Source organism: Zea mays, chromosome 5 (genome assembly GCF_902167145.1).
Source record: "Zea mays cultivar B73 chromosome 5, Zm-B73-REFERENCE-NAM-5.0, whole genome shotgun sequence".
Lineage (NCBI taxonomy): Eukaryota > Viridiplantae > Streptophyta > Magnoliopsida > Poales > Poaceae > Zea > Zea mays.
In genome coordinates this window covers 44,304,501-44,323,726 of record NC_050100.1, presented here as the reverse complement: position 1 = coordinate 44,323,726, position 19,226 = coordinate 44,304,501, and positions in this window count along the sequence as shown.

Here is a 19,226-nt window from a genome sequence, read left to right as displayed (position 1 = left end):
AGCATACCGGTCAATGATAGGGTCATTACTTTATTTATGTGCTAGTAGACCGGATATTATGCTTAGCGTATGCATGTGTGCTAGATTTCAATCCGATCCTAAGGAATGTCACTTAGTGGCGGTGAAGCGGATTCTTAGATATTTGGTTGCTACGCCTTGCTTCGGGCTCTGGTATCCAAAGGGGTCTACCTTTGACTTGGTTGGATACTCAGACTCCGACTATGCTGGATGTAAGGTCGATAGGAAGAGTACATCGGGGACGTGCCAATTCTTAGGAAGGTCCCTGGTGTCATGGAACTCTAAGAAACAAACATCCGTTGCCCTATCCACCGCTGAGGCCGAGTATGTTGCCGCAGGACAGTGTTGCGCGCAACTACTTTGGATGAGGCAAACTCTCCGGGACTTTGGCTACAATCTGAGCAAAGTCCCACTCCTATGTGATAATGAGAGTGCTATCCGCATGGCGGAGAATCCTGTTGAGCACAGCCGCACAAAGCACATAGACATCCGGCATCACTTTTTGAGAGACCACCAGCAAAAGGGAGATATCGAAGTGTTTTATGTTAGCACCGAGAACCAGCTAGCCGATATCTTCACTAAGCCTCTAGATGAGAAGACCTTTTGCAGGTTGCGTAGTGAGCTAAATGTCTTAGATTCGCGGAACCTGGATTGAATTGTAGCATACATGTATTTATGCTTTTGATCATGTTCCTTTTTGCATTTTGTTGCTTATTGTGGTGCTCAAGTTGTACAAACACTCCCTGGACCTCACAAGTCCGTTGCAAAGTGATGCACATGTTAAGGGGGAGATGTGTTACAACTTGACCCTTTGAGACTAACCATGTGTTTGAGTTTGATGATTTAGTCTCAAAGGAGGCTTGAAAGGGAAAAGGTGGACTTGGACCATGAAAGACTTCCACTGCACTCCGATGAGAGGGTAACTTATTCCAAGTCCATCTCATGAATTCTGATTGCCATTTGCTCTTAATTGAAGATTTTGGTGAGGCAATGGGGTTGAAGAGCCAAGATTGATCCCGTTTTGGTGCTTGATGCCAAAGGGGGAGAAAATAAAGGCCAAAGTGATAAAATGGATCAACTACCACTTGAGAGATTTTGAAAATTTTGAAAATAGTAGAATAGAGTTTTTGTTTTGTCAAAAGCTTTTATTGTCTCTTATTGTCTCTATTGTCAAAAGTTGGCTTCTTGTGGGGAGAAGTGTTGATTATGGGAAATAGGGGGAGTTTTTGAAATCCTTGATCAATCTCTTTTGGAATGACTCTCTTTATGCGTCAACATGTGTGGTTGACATAGAAATAGAGATTTGAGTTTGATTTGCAAAAACAAACCAAGTGGTGGCAAAGGATGATCCATATATGCCAAAATTGAATCAAAACCAATTTGAGTTTTTATTTGAAGTGATTTTGCACTTGTTCTAGTTGCTTTATGTGGTGTTGGCATAAATCACCAAAAAGGGGGAGATTGAAAGGGAAATGTGTCTTTGGGCCATTTCTAAGTATTTTGGTGATTAAGTGCCAACACAAGTGCTTAAATGTAAATCAATGCCCATGGATGAACAAAGTGCAAATCTTCAACAAAGGTATGTTTCTAAGTCTTAGTACATTGGTTTTGTGTACTAATATATTTGTCTAAGTGTTAGAAACAGAAAGAAGAAGAAAAGAGAAGACTTGGCTGTGTGCAGCCAAGGGGCTGCTTCGGTCTAGGGCACCGGACTGTCCGGTGGTGCACCGGACAGTGTCCGGTGGTGCACCGGACAGTGTCCGGTGCACCAGGCTGCCTCGGCCGAACAGGCCGCTCTCGGGTTTTTCTCCGGCGACTTCGGCTAAAATTCACCGGACTGTCCGGTGTGCACCGGACTGTCCGGTGAGCCAACGGTCGGCCGGGCCAACAGTCGGCCGCGTGATCGGCGCGCGACACGTGGCCGAGCCAACGGTCGGAAAGATACACCGGACTGTCCGGTGTGCACCGGACATGTCCGGTGCGCCAACGGTGCGCAGATCTGACTCAGACAGCAACGGTTGGATGCGCTGTTTAAGGAAACAAATCGGGCACCGGACAGTGTCCGGTGTGCACCGGACTGTCCGGTGCGCCCGACGACAGAAGGCAAGGATAGCCTTCCAGATGTGTTCTCAACGGCTCCTAGCTGCCTTGGGGCTATAAAAGGGACCCCTAGGCGCATGGAGGAGGATAACCAAGCATTCCTTGAGCACTCTTGATCACTCACACATCAATCTCGCACACTTGTTCGACATTCTAGTGATTTGAGCTCCGTTCTAGTGTGCTAGTCTTTTGAGCTCAAGTCTGGGTCTTGTGTGTGCGTATTCGCTGTGATCTTTGTGTCGTGTGTGAGTTGCTAATCCCTCCCTTGCTCCGTGATTCTCTGTGAACATCTTTTGTAAGGGCGAGAGGCTCCAAGTTGTGGAGATTCCTCGCAAACGGGATTGAGAAAAGAAAAGCAAGAACACCGTGGTATTCAAGTTGATCATTGGATCACTTGAGAGGAGTTGAGTGCAACTCTCGTCCGTTGGGACGCCACAACGTGGAGTAGGCAAGTTTTGTACTTGGCCGAACCACGGGATAACCACTGTGTCATCTCTGTGATTGGATTCTTGTGGTTATTGTGTTTTGACTCCTCTCTAGCCACTTGGCATAAACTGCGCTAACGCCTAATCAAGTTTTGTGGCTATAAGTTTAAGTTTTTACAGGATCACCTATTCACCCCCCCCTCTAGGTGCTCTCAGAACGCCTCGGCTCGGCACCGCAAGCAAGAGCGTCGGGAGGTCTGCTCAGTAAAGGTGGCGGCGCTGGTCTACCTAGACTGGTCCGACAAGCCCATCACCTTCGACCAGGGCGATCACCCCGACCGCGTGCCGAGCCCGGGGAAATACCCGCTCGTTGTCGACCCCGTCATCGGCAACGTCAGGCTCACCAAGGTCCTCATGGACGGAGGCAGCAGCATCAACATCATCTACGTCGAGACCCTTGGGCTACTGCGGATCGACCTGTCCTCGGTCCGGGCAGGCGCTGCGCCTTTTCACGGGATCATCCCCGGGAAACGCGTCCAGCCCCTCGGACAACTCGATCTACCCGTCTGCTTTGGGACACCCTCCAACTTCTGAAGGGAGACCCTCACGTTCGAGGTGGTCGGGTTTCGAGGAACCTACCACGCAGTGCTGGGGAGGCCATGCTACGCCAAGTTCATGGCCGTCCCCAACTACACCTACCTCAAGCTCAAAATGCCGGGCCCCAACGGGGTCATCACCGTCGGCCCCACGTATCGACACGCGTACGAATGCGACGTGGAGTGCGTGGAGTACGCCGAGGCCCTCGCCGAATCCGAGGCCCTCATCGCCGACCTGGAGAGCCTCTCTAAGGAGGCGACAGACGTGAAGCGCCATGCCGGCAACTTCGAGCCGGCGGAGACAGTTAAGTCCGTCCCTCTCGACCCCAGCAACGACGCCTCCAAGCGGATCCGGATCGGCTCCGAGCTCGACCCCAAATAGGCAGCAGTGCTCGTCGACTTTCTCCGCGCAAACGCCGACGTTTTCGCGTGGAGTCCCTCGGACATGCCCAGCATACCGAGGGATGTCGCCGAGCACTGGCTGGATATCCGAGCTGGAGCCCGACCCGTGAAGCAGCCTCTGCGCCAATTTGACGAAGAAAAGCGCAGAGCCATAGGCAAGGAGATCCACAAGCTAATGGCAGCAGGGTTCATCAAAGAGGTATTCCATCCCGAATGGCTTGCCAACCCTGTGCTTGTGAGAAAGAAAGGAGGGAAATGGCAGATGTGTGTAGACTACACTGGTCTAAACAAAGCATGTCCGAAAGTTCCCTACCCTCTGCCTCGCATCGATCAAATCGTGAATTCCACTGCTGGGTGCGAAACCCTGTCTTTCCTCGATGCCTACTCAGGGTATCACCAAATCAGGATGAAAGAGTCCAACCAGCTCGCGACTTCTTTCATCACACCCTTCGGCATGTACTGCTACGTTACCATGTCGTTCGGTTTGAGGAATGCGGGTGCGACATACCAAAGGTGCATGAACCACGTGTTCGGTGAACACATTGGTCGAACGGTCGAGGCCTACGTCGATGACATCGTAGTCAAGACGAGGAAAGCCTCCGACCTCCTTTCCGACCTTGAAGTGACATTCCGATGTCTCAAGGCGAAAGGCGTAAAGTTCAATCCCGAGAAGTGCGTTTTCGGGGTCCCCCGAGGCATGCTCTTGGGGTTCATCGTCTCCGAGCAGGGCATCGAGGCCAACCCGGGAAAAATCGTGGCCATCACCAACATGGGGTCCATCAAGGACTTGAAAGGCGTACAGAAGGTCACGGGATGCCTTGTGGCTCTGAGCCGTTTCATCTCACGCCTCGGCGAAAGAGGCCTGCCTCTGTACCGCCTCTTAAGGAAGGCCGAGTGCTTCACTTGGACCCTTGAGGCCGAGGAAGCCCTCGGGAACCTGAAGGTGCTCCTCACGAACGCGCCCATCTTGGTGCCTCCCGCCGCCGGAGAAGACCTCTTGATCTACGTCGCCGCTACCACTTAGGTGGTCAGCGCTGCGGTCGTGGTTGAGAGACAAGAAGAAGGGCATGCATTGCCCGTCTAGAGGCCAGCCTACTTCATCAGTGAGGTACTGTCCGAGACCAAGATCCGCTACCCACAAATTCAGAAGCTGTTGTACGCGGTAATCCTGACGCGGCAGAAGTTGCGACACTACTTCGAGTCTCATCCAGTGACTGTGGTGTCATCCTTCCCCCTGGGGGAGATCATCCAGTGCCGAGAGGCCTCGGGTAGAATTGCAAAGTGGGCGGTGGAAATCATGGGCGAGACGATCTCGTTCGCCCCTCGGAAGGCCATCAAGTCCCAGGTCTTGGCGGACTTTGTGGCTGAATGGGTCGACACCCAGCTCCCGACAGTTCCGATCCAACCGGAACTCTGGACCATGTTTTTCGATGGGTCGCTGATGAAGACAGGGGCAGGCGCGGGCCTGCTCTTCATCTCGCCCCTCGGAAAGCACCTACGCTACGTGCTACGCCTCTACTTCCCAGTGTCCAACAGTGTGGCCGAGTACGAGGCTATGGTCAATGGGTTGCGCATCGCCATCGAGCTAGGGGTCCGACGCCTCGATGCTCGCGGTGACTTGCAGCTCATCATCGACCAAGTCATGAAGAACTCCCACTGCCGCGACCTGAAGATGGAAGCCTACTGCGATGAGGTTCGGCGCCTGGAAGACAAGTTCTACGGGCTCGAGCTCAACCACATCGCCCGACGCTACAATGAGACTGCGGACGAGCTGGCTAAGATAGCCTCGGGGCGAACAACGGTTCCCCCGGACGTCTTCTCCCGAGACCTGCACCAACCCTCCGTCAAGACCGACGACACGCCCGAGCCCAAGAAGGTCTCGGCCCAGCCCGAGGCATCCTCGGCTCGGCCCGAGGCACCCTCGGCTCTGCCCGAGACACCTTCAGCTCAACCTGAGGCAACCTCGGCCCCCGAAGATGAGGCACTGCGCGTCGAGGAAGAGCGAAGCGGGGTCATGCCTAATCGAAACTGGCAGACCCCGTACCTGCAATATCTCCACCGAGGAGAGCTACCCCTCGACCGAGCCGAAGCTCGGCGGTTGGCGCGGCGCGCCAAGTCGTTCGTCTTGCTGGGGGACGGGAAGGAGCTCTACCACCGCAGCCCCTCAGGCATCCTCCAGCGATGCATATCCATCGCCGAAGGCCAGGAGCTCTTACAAGGAATACACTCGGGGGCTTGCGGTCATCACGCAGCACCTCGAGCCCTTGTTGGAAACGCCTTCCGACAAGGCTTCTACTGGCCGACCGTGGTGGCCGACGCCACTAGAATTGTGCGCACCTGCAAAGGGTGTCAATTCTATGCAAGGCAGACCCACCTGCCCGCTCAGGCTCTGCAGACCATACCCATCACCTGGTCGTTTGCTGTGTGGGGTCTGGACCTCGTCGGCCCCTTGCAGAAGGCACCCGGGGGCTACACGCACCTGCTGGTCGCCGTCGACAAATTCTCCAAGTGGATCGAGGTCCGGCCCCTAAACAGCATCAGGTCCGAACAGGCGGTGGCGTTCTTCACCAACATCATCCATCGCTTTGGGGTCTCGAACTCCATCATCACCGACAACGGCACCCAGTTCACCGGCAGAAAGTTCCTAGACTTCTGCGAGGATCACCACATCCGGGTGGACTAGGCCGCCGTGGCTCACCCCATGACGAATGGGCAAGTAGAGCGTGCCAACGGCATGATCCTACAAGGACTCAAGCCACGGATCCACAACGACCTCAACAAGTTCGGCAAGCGATGGATGAAGGAGCTCCCCTCGGTGGTCTGGAGTCTGAGGACAATGCCGAGCCGAGCCACGGGCTTCACACCGTTCTTTCTAGTCTATGGGGCCGAGGCCATGTTGCCCATAGACTTAGAATACGGTTCCCCGAGGGCGAGGGCCTACGACGATCAAAGCAACCGAGCTAACCGAGAAGACTCACTGGACCAGCTGGAGGAGGCTCGGGACATGGCCTTGCTACACTCGGCGCGGTATCAGCAGTCCCTGCGACGCTACCACGCTCGAGGGGTTCGGTCCCGAGACCTCCAGGTGGGTGACCTGGTGCTTCGGCTGCGACAAGACGCTCGAGGGCGGCACAAGCTCACGCCTCCCTGGGAAGGGCCGTTCGTCATCGCCAAAGTTCTGAAGCCCGGGACGTACAAGCTGGCCAACAGTCAAGGCGAGGTCTACAGCAACGCTTGGAACATCCGACAGCTACGTCGCTTCTACCCTTAAGATGCTTTCAAGTCGTTCATACACCTCGTTCACACACAAAGTCTAGTCATCAAGGAAGGGTCAGCCTTGCCTCGGCAAAGCCCGACCCTCCCTCGGGGGCTAGAAGGGGGGAACCCCTCTGCGTCAAAATTTTTCCTCGGAAAAAGATCTTTTCTGCCAGAATATCTCTCGTGCTTTTCGACTACTTCGAAAGTGGATCCTGAAAACGACGGAGTACACGTAAGCAGCCAAGGCTGACCGAGCCGAGGGACTCCTACGTCTCCGGGATACGGATACCTCACTCATCACCTTCTGCGATAAGTAACTCATGCTCGGATAAGCGATTCCGCTGATCGAACAAGTCCCAACGCTCGAAGACCCTTCTGCCGAAACGATTTTTCGGGCCTTCTCGACTACATCGATAGCAGAATCCGGCGGACGAGTAAGAGTACACGTAAGCGGCAAGGCCGACCGAGCCGAGGGATTCCTACGCCTCCGGGATACGGATACCTCACTCATCACCTTCCGTGAAAAGTAACTCTCGCTTGGACAAACAACTCTGTTACCGACAAATAAGTCCAGATACTCGAAGCAAGGGGAAAAGACACGCAGCTTTACAACACGACGACAGTATGTTTGGGCCTCGGCGGCCGCAGAAAACATACGCACAATACAAGATAACCCAATCCTGCAGGCTCGGACCTTGACGGTTGAAGGGAGCAGCAGCACCCTCGGCGTCAACTACACCTTCGGCGAGATCCGACCTGGCCTCGGACGGTGACGCGGTCGGAGGATCTCCACTTCAAAGGACGACATCAGCACCACGCCCGAGCCATCGCCGCCAGAGTCTCTTCCAGGAGTCCGGCTCGAGCAGACGGCTCGGCCGGCCGCCCCGAAGCCTCAGCCGGCTGTCCCCCGAGGACATCAGCCCAGCCCATGGCCTCGGCAACTCGACTCCGGCGCCAGTCCCGCCAGCGGACGACCCGGTCAGGCTCCGGCCGACGAAGTCTTCTTTTCGAGCCAACTCTGCCTCTGTCTGTGCTGACACCGCTACCTCCGGCTTCGGCTCATCGAAGAGCGGCCGAGGGTTTCTTTAACTAAGTAAGAGAAACCTCGGACAGCAAGGCCGACCGAGCCGAGGGACTCCTACGCCTCCGGGATACGGATACCTCACTCGTCACCTTCGCACGAGGCAACTCACGCTTGGTGAAGCGGTTCAGATAGCCGACAGGCGAGTCTTAGTGCTCGAAATGAAGAAAAAAACACGGCTCCGTGCCGAAAATACATACATGTTCAGGCCCCGACAGCCACAATGAACAGACTCCGACACTTAAGGTGCCATTACAAACAGAACTCCGGTTCCACCTCCGTGGGTACGAACAACCCCCCACATTGGGGGGCCTGCGGAGCAACAGAAGGCCGACGGGTGGCGCACCGCCGCCCGCTCCAGTAGCAGCGACAACAACCTCCGCCCCGGGTGGCGAAACAGCTGCAGCAACGGCTTCTGGGCAGATGCTGCGGCTGAAGGGCTCTCGCCCGCGAAGGACGAGAACCAGCCATTCGAGTCAGGGGACGGAGGTCCAGGGGAGCAGGCGGAGTAGGCAATCTCGTCGGCAGAGAAACCTTCTCCGGCTGCCACCACCTCAGCACCGCACCAGCGGGTGTCGGGCGCCCTAAAGCGCACCGGCAGGTCCTCGCTCCCGCCTTCGCCGAGGCCGCCCCAGAACATGAGCGCCGCCCTCGCGGCACACAACGTGCTGGGCAACCCTCTGGCGCGGCTGTTGGCGCAAGGAAGACCCGGACATGGCCGGCCCGTACGCGGCACGACCATCGCCCGGACAGGGGACGGAATGCTGCACCCTGGCTGGGCAGCAGCAGTTCGCCTTCCTCGGCATGGCTAGAGGAAGCCTCCGCGGGGCTGGAGGATGCCTTTTTTCCCCAAACGCTGGGGGAAGAAAAGGGTTACCGGCCCACACGGAGGCAACCCCCCACTCGGTGCGCCCCTCCGCCTCAGCCCGGATGACGAAAATCCTTGAAGCTAAGGGCGGGGCGGAGGCCGCAGCCTGGCTCACTTCCCTCCACCAAACTACCCATTGGTGGGGGAGTGCAGCCGGGCCGCCTGACGAAAATCCTTGAAGCCGAACAATGGCTGAAAGGTACCAACTTCCGCGAAGTTGCGTTTCCCCGACGACGACAAGGCAGAAGAACCACGGGCGCCCCTGTAACACCCCGGGATCCACAAACACCCCAGAATGCTACTAAACTACACATCTAACATTCATATATAAAATTTCGACAGTGTCTCCTTTGAAAATTGCATAAACGGGGAAGCAACAAAGTATAAATAGATATCATGATAAGAAAACATAATAGACATTAATAATCTGCTAGCAAAGGGAAGACGACCATAACGACATGAACTGAATTAACCAGTGCGCACGACTAGTTAAAAACAAACATCCTTTGACAAGAAGTTTCTAATTAAATCATGACTGCGCCTGGGCAGCATTATTATGAGAGTGAAGGTGTATGTGCTGCTACTTCCCACTCCCCTTGATGAGCAATAAGCACCTGCATTGAGTAATGCAAGAGTGAGATGAAACATCTCAGCAAGCTAATTGTTTTGACGAGATATTTAAACCACATTGAATTAATCAACATTTTAAAAGAATCACAATCAAGATCAGAAATACTTATAGATATAGAACTCAGTAGTCACAATATAACCAATACCATCTCATTTCCTCGAACAACCACAATAGGTTGTATAACACTTCCCTGCATCAACAATACCTGCAAATATCACTTCAATGTATGCATAGGAATGCAATGTGTAGGTCCTCTATCTTCATACCTCTAAGGGTATACAACCACATCATCTGCAAATATCACTTCAATGTATGCATATGAATGCAATGCATATGTCCTCTGCCTTCATACCTCTAAGGGTATGAAGCCGCATTGTACCCCTTCTCGGGCAACGTACGATGCTAAGTTGTACCGGTACGGTCGGACCATAGGTCACGACAAAACTTCAGATGCAAATGGGTCATGCAATGTATATGGCATGCTGCATTTATCAATAAATTTCACTTCCTTTAGATATACAATACAAACCTTAAATAATACTTTATCTGCCTTCAGATACAATGCAATCCTCAAATAATACTTCGTATGCCTTTAGATACAATGCAAACCTCAAATAAGACTTCATCTGCCTTCAGGGGTGTGAATTAATCTCATGGGTCATACTTGAACCATAATAATCATCAATATATGATAGAGCATCAACATAATACAATCCAGTAAAACATCATCATAGAGTTCAATTATGAAAGAATCCAATAATTCTGCATATTAGAGTGTAGGTGATAGAAATAACAGGTCAAAACGATAGCAACCACAGCTACATTCACTTGCCTTCATCGAAGAAGAAAAATGTACTAGGCATGATCTGGAGCGTAGCCACCTGCTAGCGGGCATAAAACTTAGTACAGATATTTCACAAACCTTTGCCAACAATCAACAAAACAATGAATGTAGCTGTGGTTGCTATCGTTTTGACCTGCCAACAATCACAAACCTTTGGCAAAGGTTTGTGAAATATCTGTACTAAGTTTTATGCCCGCTAGCAGGTGGCTACGCTCCAGATCATGCCTAGTACATTTTTCTTCTTTGATGAAGGCAAGTGAATGTAGCTGTGGTTGCTATCGTTTTGACCTGTTATTTCTATCACCTACACTCTAATATGCAGAATTATTGGATTCTTTCATAATTGAACTCTATGATGATGTTTTACTGGATTGTATTATGTTGATGCTCTATCATATATTGATGATTATTATGGTTCAAGTATGACCCATGAGATTAATTCACACCCCTGAAGGCAGATGAAGTCTTATTTGAGGTTTGCATTGTATCTAAAGGCATACGAAGTATTATTTGAGGATTGCATTGTATCTGAAGGCAGATAAAGTATTATTTAAGGTTTGTATTGTATATCTAAAGGAAGTGAAATTTATTGATAAATGCAGCATGCCATATACATTGCATGACCCATTTGCATCTGAAGTTTTGTCGTGACCTATGGTCCGACCGTACCGGTACAACTTAGCATCGTACGTTGCCCGAGAAGGGGTACAATGCGGCTTCATACCCTTAGAGGTATGAAGGCAGAGGACATATGCATTGCATTCATATGCATACATTGAAGTGATATTTGCAGATGATGTGGTTGTATACCCTTAGAGGTATGAAGATAGAGGACCTACACATTGCATTCCTATGCATACATTGAAGTGATATTTGCAGGTATTGTTGATGCAGGGAAGTGTTATACAACCTATTGTGGTTGTTCGAGGAAATGAGATGGTATTGGTTATATTGTGACTACTGAGTTCTATATCTATAAGTATTTCTGATCTTGATTGTGATTCTTTTAAAATGTTGATTAATTCAATGTGGTTTAAATATCTCGTCAAAACAATTAGCTTGCTGAGATGTTTCATCTCACTCTTGCATTACTCAATGTAGGTGCTTGTTGCTCATCAAGGGGAGTGGGAAGTAGCAGCACATACACCTTCACTCTCATAATAACGCTGCCCAGGCGCAGTCATGATTTAATTAGAAACTTCTTGTCAAAGGATGTTTGTTTTTAACTAGTCGTGCGCACTGGTTAATTCAGTTCATGTCGTTATGGTCGTCTTCCCTTTGCTAGCAGATTATTAATGTCTATTATGTTTTCTTATCATGATATCTATTTATACTTTGTTGCTTCCCCGTTTATGCAATTTTCAAAGGAGACACTGTCGAAATTTTATATATGAATGTTAGATGTGTAGTTTAGTAGCATTCTGGGGTGTTTGTGGATCCCGGGGTGTTACAGCCCCCCATCTGGGGGCTCGAAAGGTGGAAAGACACGATGCATGAGGGGAGCGCGAGGACATGGTTGCCCTTCAAGGGGGTCGCCCTCCTTTTAAAGGCAACTCTCCCCACTTGCGTCCTCAGCCATCGCGGGCTAAGTCTTCTCCAACACGCTCCAAGGTCCTCCCCCTACGACACGAGGGCTGGGTCCCACACGTCATGCAAGCTGGCCCAAGGCAGAAGAAGCCAAACCACCGCGCGCGGCATGCACAACTGCCCAGCGGTTACAAGCATTCCCCCACTTTCGCCCAGACCAGCGGGTGAGAGGGCGGACCGCCGTGCAGGCGGCATGCAACCGCACCGAAGGGGCGCACCCTTTCGACTTCGACGCGTCCAGCATGGAGGCCCAGGCCCACGCGTCATGCAACCGGCGCGCCGGTCGCAACGTGCAAGAAACCGCACCGCCACTCGCGCCACTACCGCGCCTCCTCGACTGCGGAACCAGTACTGCGACTCGAGGCAACCCTGCGCATGACCCAACAGTGCCAACCTGGCACTTCGGTCACGGGCCAGTCAGCTGCAGGAGAAGGCGCGACGGTCGATGCGGCCAGAAATGGGCCGGCAGTAATGGCGGTGGCAGGCGAGCGAAAGCAGTGGTCAAGTCGTCAGCCAAGCTCACGCCCCCTCCTGGGACAGCAGGAGAGCCCTCTCCCACGGCGTGAAGACGGCGCGCCCGTGTCCCGTTCCTCGAACGGCTCGCGCACGCGCAACGGCTGCCCCGCGAACCACTCGTCCCATCGCATTAACTCCGCCGCGGGACAGGCGGCACCTTTGGCGGGAGAAGCGGGCGACACTTCACCTTCGCCATAATGACCGCGTCCAAAAAGGTACGCCACGTCATTCGATTTCGTATCCTTTTCCTGTTCCTCTTTCTCTCTCTTACAACAGGGATACCCCGAAAGGGATCCTTCCCCAAGAAGGAAACGGGCCCCGAGCCCCCCTACTGATCAGAGGTTCGAAGGCTGGCCCCTCGGAGGGGTTCAACAGCCGTCTCAGAGCGCTCGGGCTCCGCGCCCACTACTGGTCAGAGGTTCAAAGGCCGGCCCCTCGGAAGGGTTCAACGACCGCCTCAGGCCACTCGGGCTCCGCGCCCACTACTGATCAGGGGTTCGTAGGCTGGCCCTCGAAGGGTTCACAGCCGCCTCACACGCAGAGAGAGGGATGACCCTGGGTACGTTCGATACATAACCAAGGCTCGGGCTACGCTCCCGAGGTACCCTAGGACATTTCCGAGACCAGCGGGAACGATCTTGTAACGGAATCCCATCAAAGGGAGGCATAGAGCCCTCGGACCCCGTCAAAAGGGGACCGGGTCCGGCAGATCACCCGCAGGTACTTTTGGAGCGCGCCTCCGGGCCTCTAGCCGACCCCTAACAAATGGGGCACGGGTGTCCACTCGGATTACCCGTTAGCAGCTCACCGGAGACACCATGTTCGACGCCCTCCAAGGGCAACATGGCGCTTTTCCCCCCTCCTCCTTGCGGAAAGGCGACGCAGGGGCGTATGTAAAGAAGTCGAGTCTGTCCTTGACCGTCCTCTCGCCCTGTGCGGAGGCTCGGGGGCTCCTCTCACAAACCCGGCTCCGGCCAAACCGTTGATAGCGTCAACATACCAGCCCGAGAACTTGGGACCCGACCGTGCACCCGGGCTACGGCTAGCTCGCATGAGGGAACAACCAGACCGGCCGAAGCATTGCGAAACGCATTAAGACCTCGAAGGAGTCAAACCACTCCTCCGAGGCCTCGGGGGCTACACCCGGCGAGTGCGCTCGCGCGCACCCATCGGAACAAAATGCAACCGAGAAAGGCCGGTCCCCTTGCAAAAAGGTGCGACAAAAGCCTCCAAGCGAGTATTAACACTCCCTTCGAGGCTCGGGGGCTACTGTCGAGGACCATAATTAGGGGTACCCTCAAGACTCCTAATCTCAGCTGGTAACCCCCATCAGCACAAAGCTGCAAAGGCCTGATGGGTGCGATTAAGTCAAGGATCGGTCCACTCAAGGGACACGATCTCGCCTCGCCCGAGCCCAGCCTCGGGCAAGGGCAGCCGACCCCGGAGGATTTACGTCTCGCCCGAGGACCCCCTCCAGCAACGAACACACCTTCAGCTCGCCTGAGGCCCAGACTTCACCAAGAAGCAACCTTGGCCAAGCCGCCACGCCGACCGACCGTATCGCAGGAGCCTTTAATGCAAAGGTGGCCTGACACCTTATCCTGACGCGCGCCCTTCAGTCGACAGAGCCGAAGTGACCGCAGTCACTTCGCCGCTCCACTGACCGGCCTGACAAGAGGACAGTGCCGCCTGCGCCGCTCTGACTGCTGTGCCATTCGGTAGAGTGAGGCTGACAGCAGCCAAGTCCGGCCTCAGGCGCCATAAGAAACTCCGCTTCGCCCGACCCTAGGGCTCGGACTCGGGCTCGGCCCCGGAAGACGACGAACTCTGTCTCGCCCGACCCCAGAGCTCGGACTCGGGCTCAGCCCGGAAGACGACGAACTCCGCATCGCCTGACCTCAGGGTTCGGACTCGGGCTCAGCCCCGGAAGACGACAAACTCCGCATCGCCCGACCCCAGGGCTCGGACTCGGGCTCGGTCCCGGAAGACGACGAACTCCGCCTCGCCCAACCCAGGGCTCGGACTCGGGCTCGGCCCCGGAAGACGACGAACTCCGCCTCGCCCGACCCAGGGCTCGGACTCGGGCTCAGCCCCGGAAGACGACGAACTCTGCCTCGCTCGACCCAGGGCTCGGACTCGGGCACAGCCCCGGAAGACGACGAACTCCGCCTCGCCCAACCCCAGGGCTCGGACTCAGCCCTGGCCTCAGCCGACGGTCTCCGCCTCGCCTGACCCAGGGGCTCGGACTCGACCTCGACCTCGGAAGACAGACTCGATCTCGACCTCGGAGGAGCCTCCGCCTCGCCCAACCCAGAGCTCGGACCGACCACGTCACAGGAGGCGCCATCATTACCCTACCCCAAGCTAACCCAGGCTACGAGGAACAAGACCGGCGTCCCATCTGGCTCGCCCCGATAAACAAGTAATGATGGCGCCCCGCATGCTCCATGACGACGGCGGCTCTCAGCCCCCTTACGGAAGCAAGGAGACGTAAGCAAGGACTCGACAGCCCCAACAGCTGTCCTTCCACCAGGCTCCAGCGCTCCTCCGACGGCCACGACACCACACGAACCGGGTGCCAAAACCTCTCCGGCTGCCACGACGGCATGTACTTAGGGCGCTAGCTCTTCTCCGCTAGACACGTTAGCACACTGCTACACCCCCCATTGTACACCTGGATCCTCTCCTTACGCCTATAAAAGGAAGGTCCAGGGCCCTCTTACAGAGATTTGGCCGCGCGGGGGAGGACGGGACGGCGCTCGCGTAAGCCTCTCGCTCCCTCCCGCGTGGACGCTTGTAATCCCCTACTGCAAGCGCACCCGACCTGGGCGCGGGACAAACACGAAGGCTGCGGGTTTCCCCTTTTACGCCTGTCTCCCTCCGGCTTCTTCCCCCCTTCGCGCTCCGTCTCGCGCCGACCCATCTGGACTGGGGCACGCGGCGACAATTTACTCATCGGTCCAGGGACCCTCGGGTCGAAACGCCGACAGGCGCCTTTTCTTTGCTGAGTACCGAGCGACACTCGGCAAAGCCCGATAATAAGTACTCAGCAAAGAAGTCGTTGCCGATATACAATTTGTCGAGTTCTTTTTGCCGAGTGTCACACTCGATAAAGGTTTCACCGAGTGCTTCAGACACTCGGCAAAGAGCCCGATTCCGATAGTGATTATAGAGGTATTAATCGACTATGTACGTTCATGATGCTACTGCATGCATCTTGGATTCTGCTGGGAGCACATATGGTACGTACCAGTCTACCACGTACGGTAGCGCGTAATTTTCTCTCATTATTATATATTGGGTACTTTCATCGTGTGACGTCGTAAGGTACAACAACACAAACATTGTACAATCAGGGCCGGCCCTGGACAGGTGCCAGCGGTGCGGTCGCATCGGGCCTCCAAGAACCAGGGGGCCCTCCCCGTATATAGGAAATGCTTATGTAGATTAAAGCACAAAGATCAATAAAGGCCAAAGCCCATTAACGTGTAGTATGCAAGCCTGTTTAAGCTCGATCACTTGGCTTCTCGTGGACACTTGAGCTACAATCCTCTTGCCTTCTCGTGGAAGCCTCTGTTCACGTTGTCCAGGCTACAACAATCGCCCGACACCAGTAGTAGCTAGTAGCAACAGGCAGGAGGGATCGCCATGTCCGTTGCTTTGCTGTCCGCCCAGACCAGGCTTGCCGCGCGCCATGCCTAGCGGCAACGACAGGGAACGCTGAGCGTGCCCTGCCTCGGCCCTCCGTAACATCGTCCAGATCTGCTACTCTACTTCCACTAATCAGTTTTCGCCTCAAACCAATATTTACTAGTTAAATATTCTTTTATTTCTGAGTATAGGTTATTGTGTTCTGGTCACCACCTTCCACATGACGTCCAACAGACAGCATGCATCTAGTAGTGAAAAAGTAAAAAAAAAAAAAAAGAAACATATAGAGGAATTTAATGTATCGCAATATTCATAAATTTTTGGTATTTATGGTCAATGGAGCCTCAAATTTTGTCAACACAGGGCCACCAAATTCTTAAGGCCGGCCCTGTGTACAATGACGATGATATTGATACTGTATCAAGCAGCCAGAGATGGAACTATACGTTGGTGGCGACCACTCATCCTCATGTCGTTGCCGTGCGTGCCTCTTGATGTGGACTGTTTATCAACAAGAAGGAACTGAAGAAACGTACGTGGGCGTGCGTGCTAGGTCAACACTAGCTAGTAAGAGGGGGGCTCTCGCTAGCGCTTGTTGGAGTGGATTAGCAAATCAAATCATATCACACATGGACACTACGTACGTCGCCGTCACCTTGGTAGCCTAGCTAGCTGGCGTTGGATAACGAGGCCCCGATTAGGTTCTCAGGCAGTGGTTGCTTTGCTCACGCAGGTTGATTCGTCCATCATCCATCGGAACAGCATCGCTCGATCGGCGCTAGCTTCCAAGGCTAGCTCCAACAAAGACCTTTAAAGGGTCATGTACCTTAAATTTAGAGTATGAGTCGTACTCTACTTCCTCTAGCAGCATTCTCTAAATGGTCCTCTAAATTTAGAGAACGCTGCTGAATCATTTATATATAGAGTTTCTCTAAATGGATCTCTATCCATTTCAATACTTTAAACAACCGGTTTAGCAAAACTAAAATATGTACAATATATTTGAGAGTATGACAAATACGTATGTACAAAAAATAAAAAATAAAAATATCTCCAATATAGTATTTGTGTATAGAGGACATGATTTAGAGAATGTTGTTGAAAATGAAGGAGATATAAGGGATGAAATCTTATAGAGGAGACTGTAAAGGACGGATATCACTACCGGAATCCGGGTATTTACCGAGTGTTTTTTGTCAGGCACTCGGCAAAGAAGCGTCTTACGCTCGGTAACGACAGCGTTTGTCGAGAGCAGGACTCTCGGCACAGGAATATCTTTGCCGAGTGCCAAACACTCGGCGAAGGACGGTGCTCGGCAAACGACCGTCAGCTGCCGTGTAAAGCTGACGGCCGTTATCTTTGCTGAGAGCCGAGTACTGACACTCGGTAAAGAAGTTTCTTTGCCGAGTGTCAGATGATTGACACTCGGCAGAGCTTGCTTTGCCGAGTGCTATTTTTTGACACTCGGCAAAGTATATTTTTATTCCTTTTCTTTTCCTAACCAAACTTTTTGTTGTATGTTGCTACACTATGTAGACCTACATGTACCATTTTGGCATAATTATAAAAGTGTTCTCTATAACTATTAGATTTAGTTCGTTTATTTAAATTTCTTCGAAAAATTCAAATTTGAACTATAAGTCACTCGAAACATGGAAATCGTGCATGCAAAAATGATATGTCTGTTATTTACCACAAGTTATGACCGATTTCAGGATCAGACCAAAATCTTTGAGCATCATGCTCACTAAACATGATCGTGAACTTGTCATCCAATTGTTTAAAAATTGTATAAACCACAAACAAAGTCAGAAAATCATAAAACTTGTCCACGTGTCATGATATCATATATAGAGACTGTGATAAAAATTTGAGAATGTTTCGAGAAAGTTGTGACACACTATGTGTAGAAACCTAAGTGAACTACACTTGACCACCAAGACCCTGACACATGAAGAGTGGCGACATATCATGCTATATGTTGGGGACTTGTTCTCAACTGCTATGAATTAAGAACAAGGTAACACAGAAAAATGTTAATGGTTAATGACCTTCGTCCTTCGATACATTATTTTCCTTAGGATATAATGATCTTTAGACGAAGGCCAAGAAGGACATACCTTCATCATCACAGTATGTATATTAATGAAAGAAGAAGCATATGAAACATAAGGGATGACATAAATGATCATATGACAACATTAACATTCCTTCATTATATTATTATGAATGAATATGAATAATATTAAATTACATTCATACCTTCGGCTTGACAGAAGGCAAAAATCCAAGCGTGACGCACAAGTGAGTACAAGTCAACGTGCACAGTACGGGGGTACTGTTCATCTATTTATAGGCACAGGGCACAGCCTGTGAGATTTTACATTCATGTCCTTTACAAAAGATTACAACTATGACACAGGCTCTCATGGACTAATCGGTCATTTTATCTTTAAGTCGGTGTGATCCTTCGTCTTGAGACATGTTACTGTGCCGAAGCTTCATGGATGGTGGCTTCGGCATTGCTTTTGAGAGGATCTGCCGAAGGTATCTCCTCTTTCAGGATCTTCGACGACGAAGCATACCCCCAACAGTAGCCCCTTCGCGGTGCTAGATTGTTTTTTGTAACGAGCTTGATCCGTGAAAAAGTATCCTAGGCTTCGGAAAGCCAAAGATCCAAAAAACACCTTCCCTGAGCTCGTTGCCGAGAAACGATTAAAATATTCCGAGTGCAAAATGGTCCACGATGCGTCGAGCATACGCGTCCTGGCGATTCACCTTCTCAAGTTTTGCGGCCCACCATTCAGTGAGTGCAGGCGACTGTTCATCCGGTGCGGAAGACTTGGCGATTCACCTTCCCGCCTGCAGCACTATATAAACAGACGGGTAGGTGTGAAGTTACCACAGCATTCATTGCTATTGCACTATTTTGCTGCCAAAAATTTAACCATAGACGAAGCTTGTTTGTTGCACTTAACCGAAGCACCGCTTTTGCTTTTGCTTTGTCTCAAGAGGGAACTTCGGCAAAAATATAAAAGGTCAACGATTTCATCAAAAATTGTAAGAAATTCACCATCAAATGGCAAGGGTACATTCCACCGCCAGGGTTACACATGACGGAGAAGAAGCCGAAGCTGCTGAAACTGCTCCGATTTCTGAAGTAATGAGGCAGTCAGGGCTGGTAGTGCCAGAGGACGTTTCTGACGAAGGTGCACCTGCCACCGAAACTGAGCAAGTTGATGTTGAAGA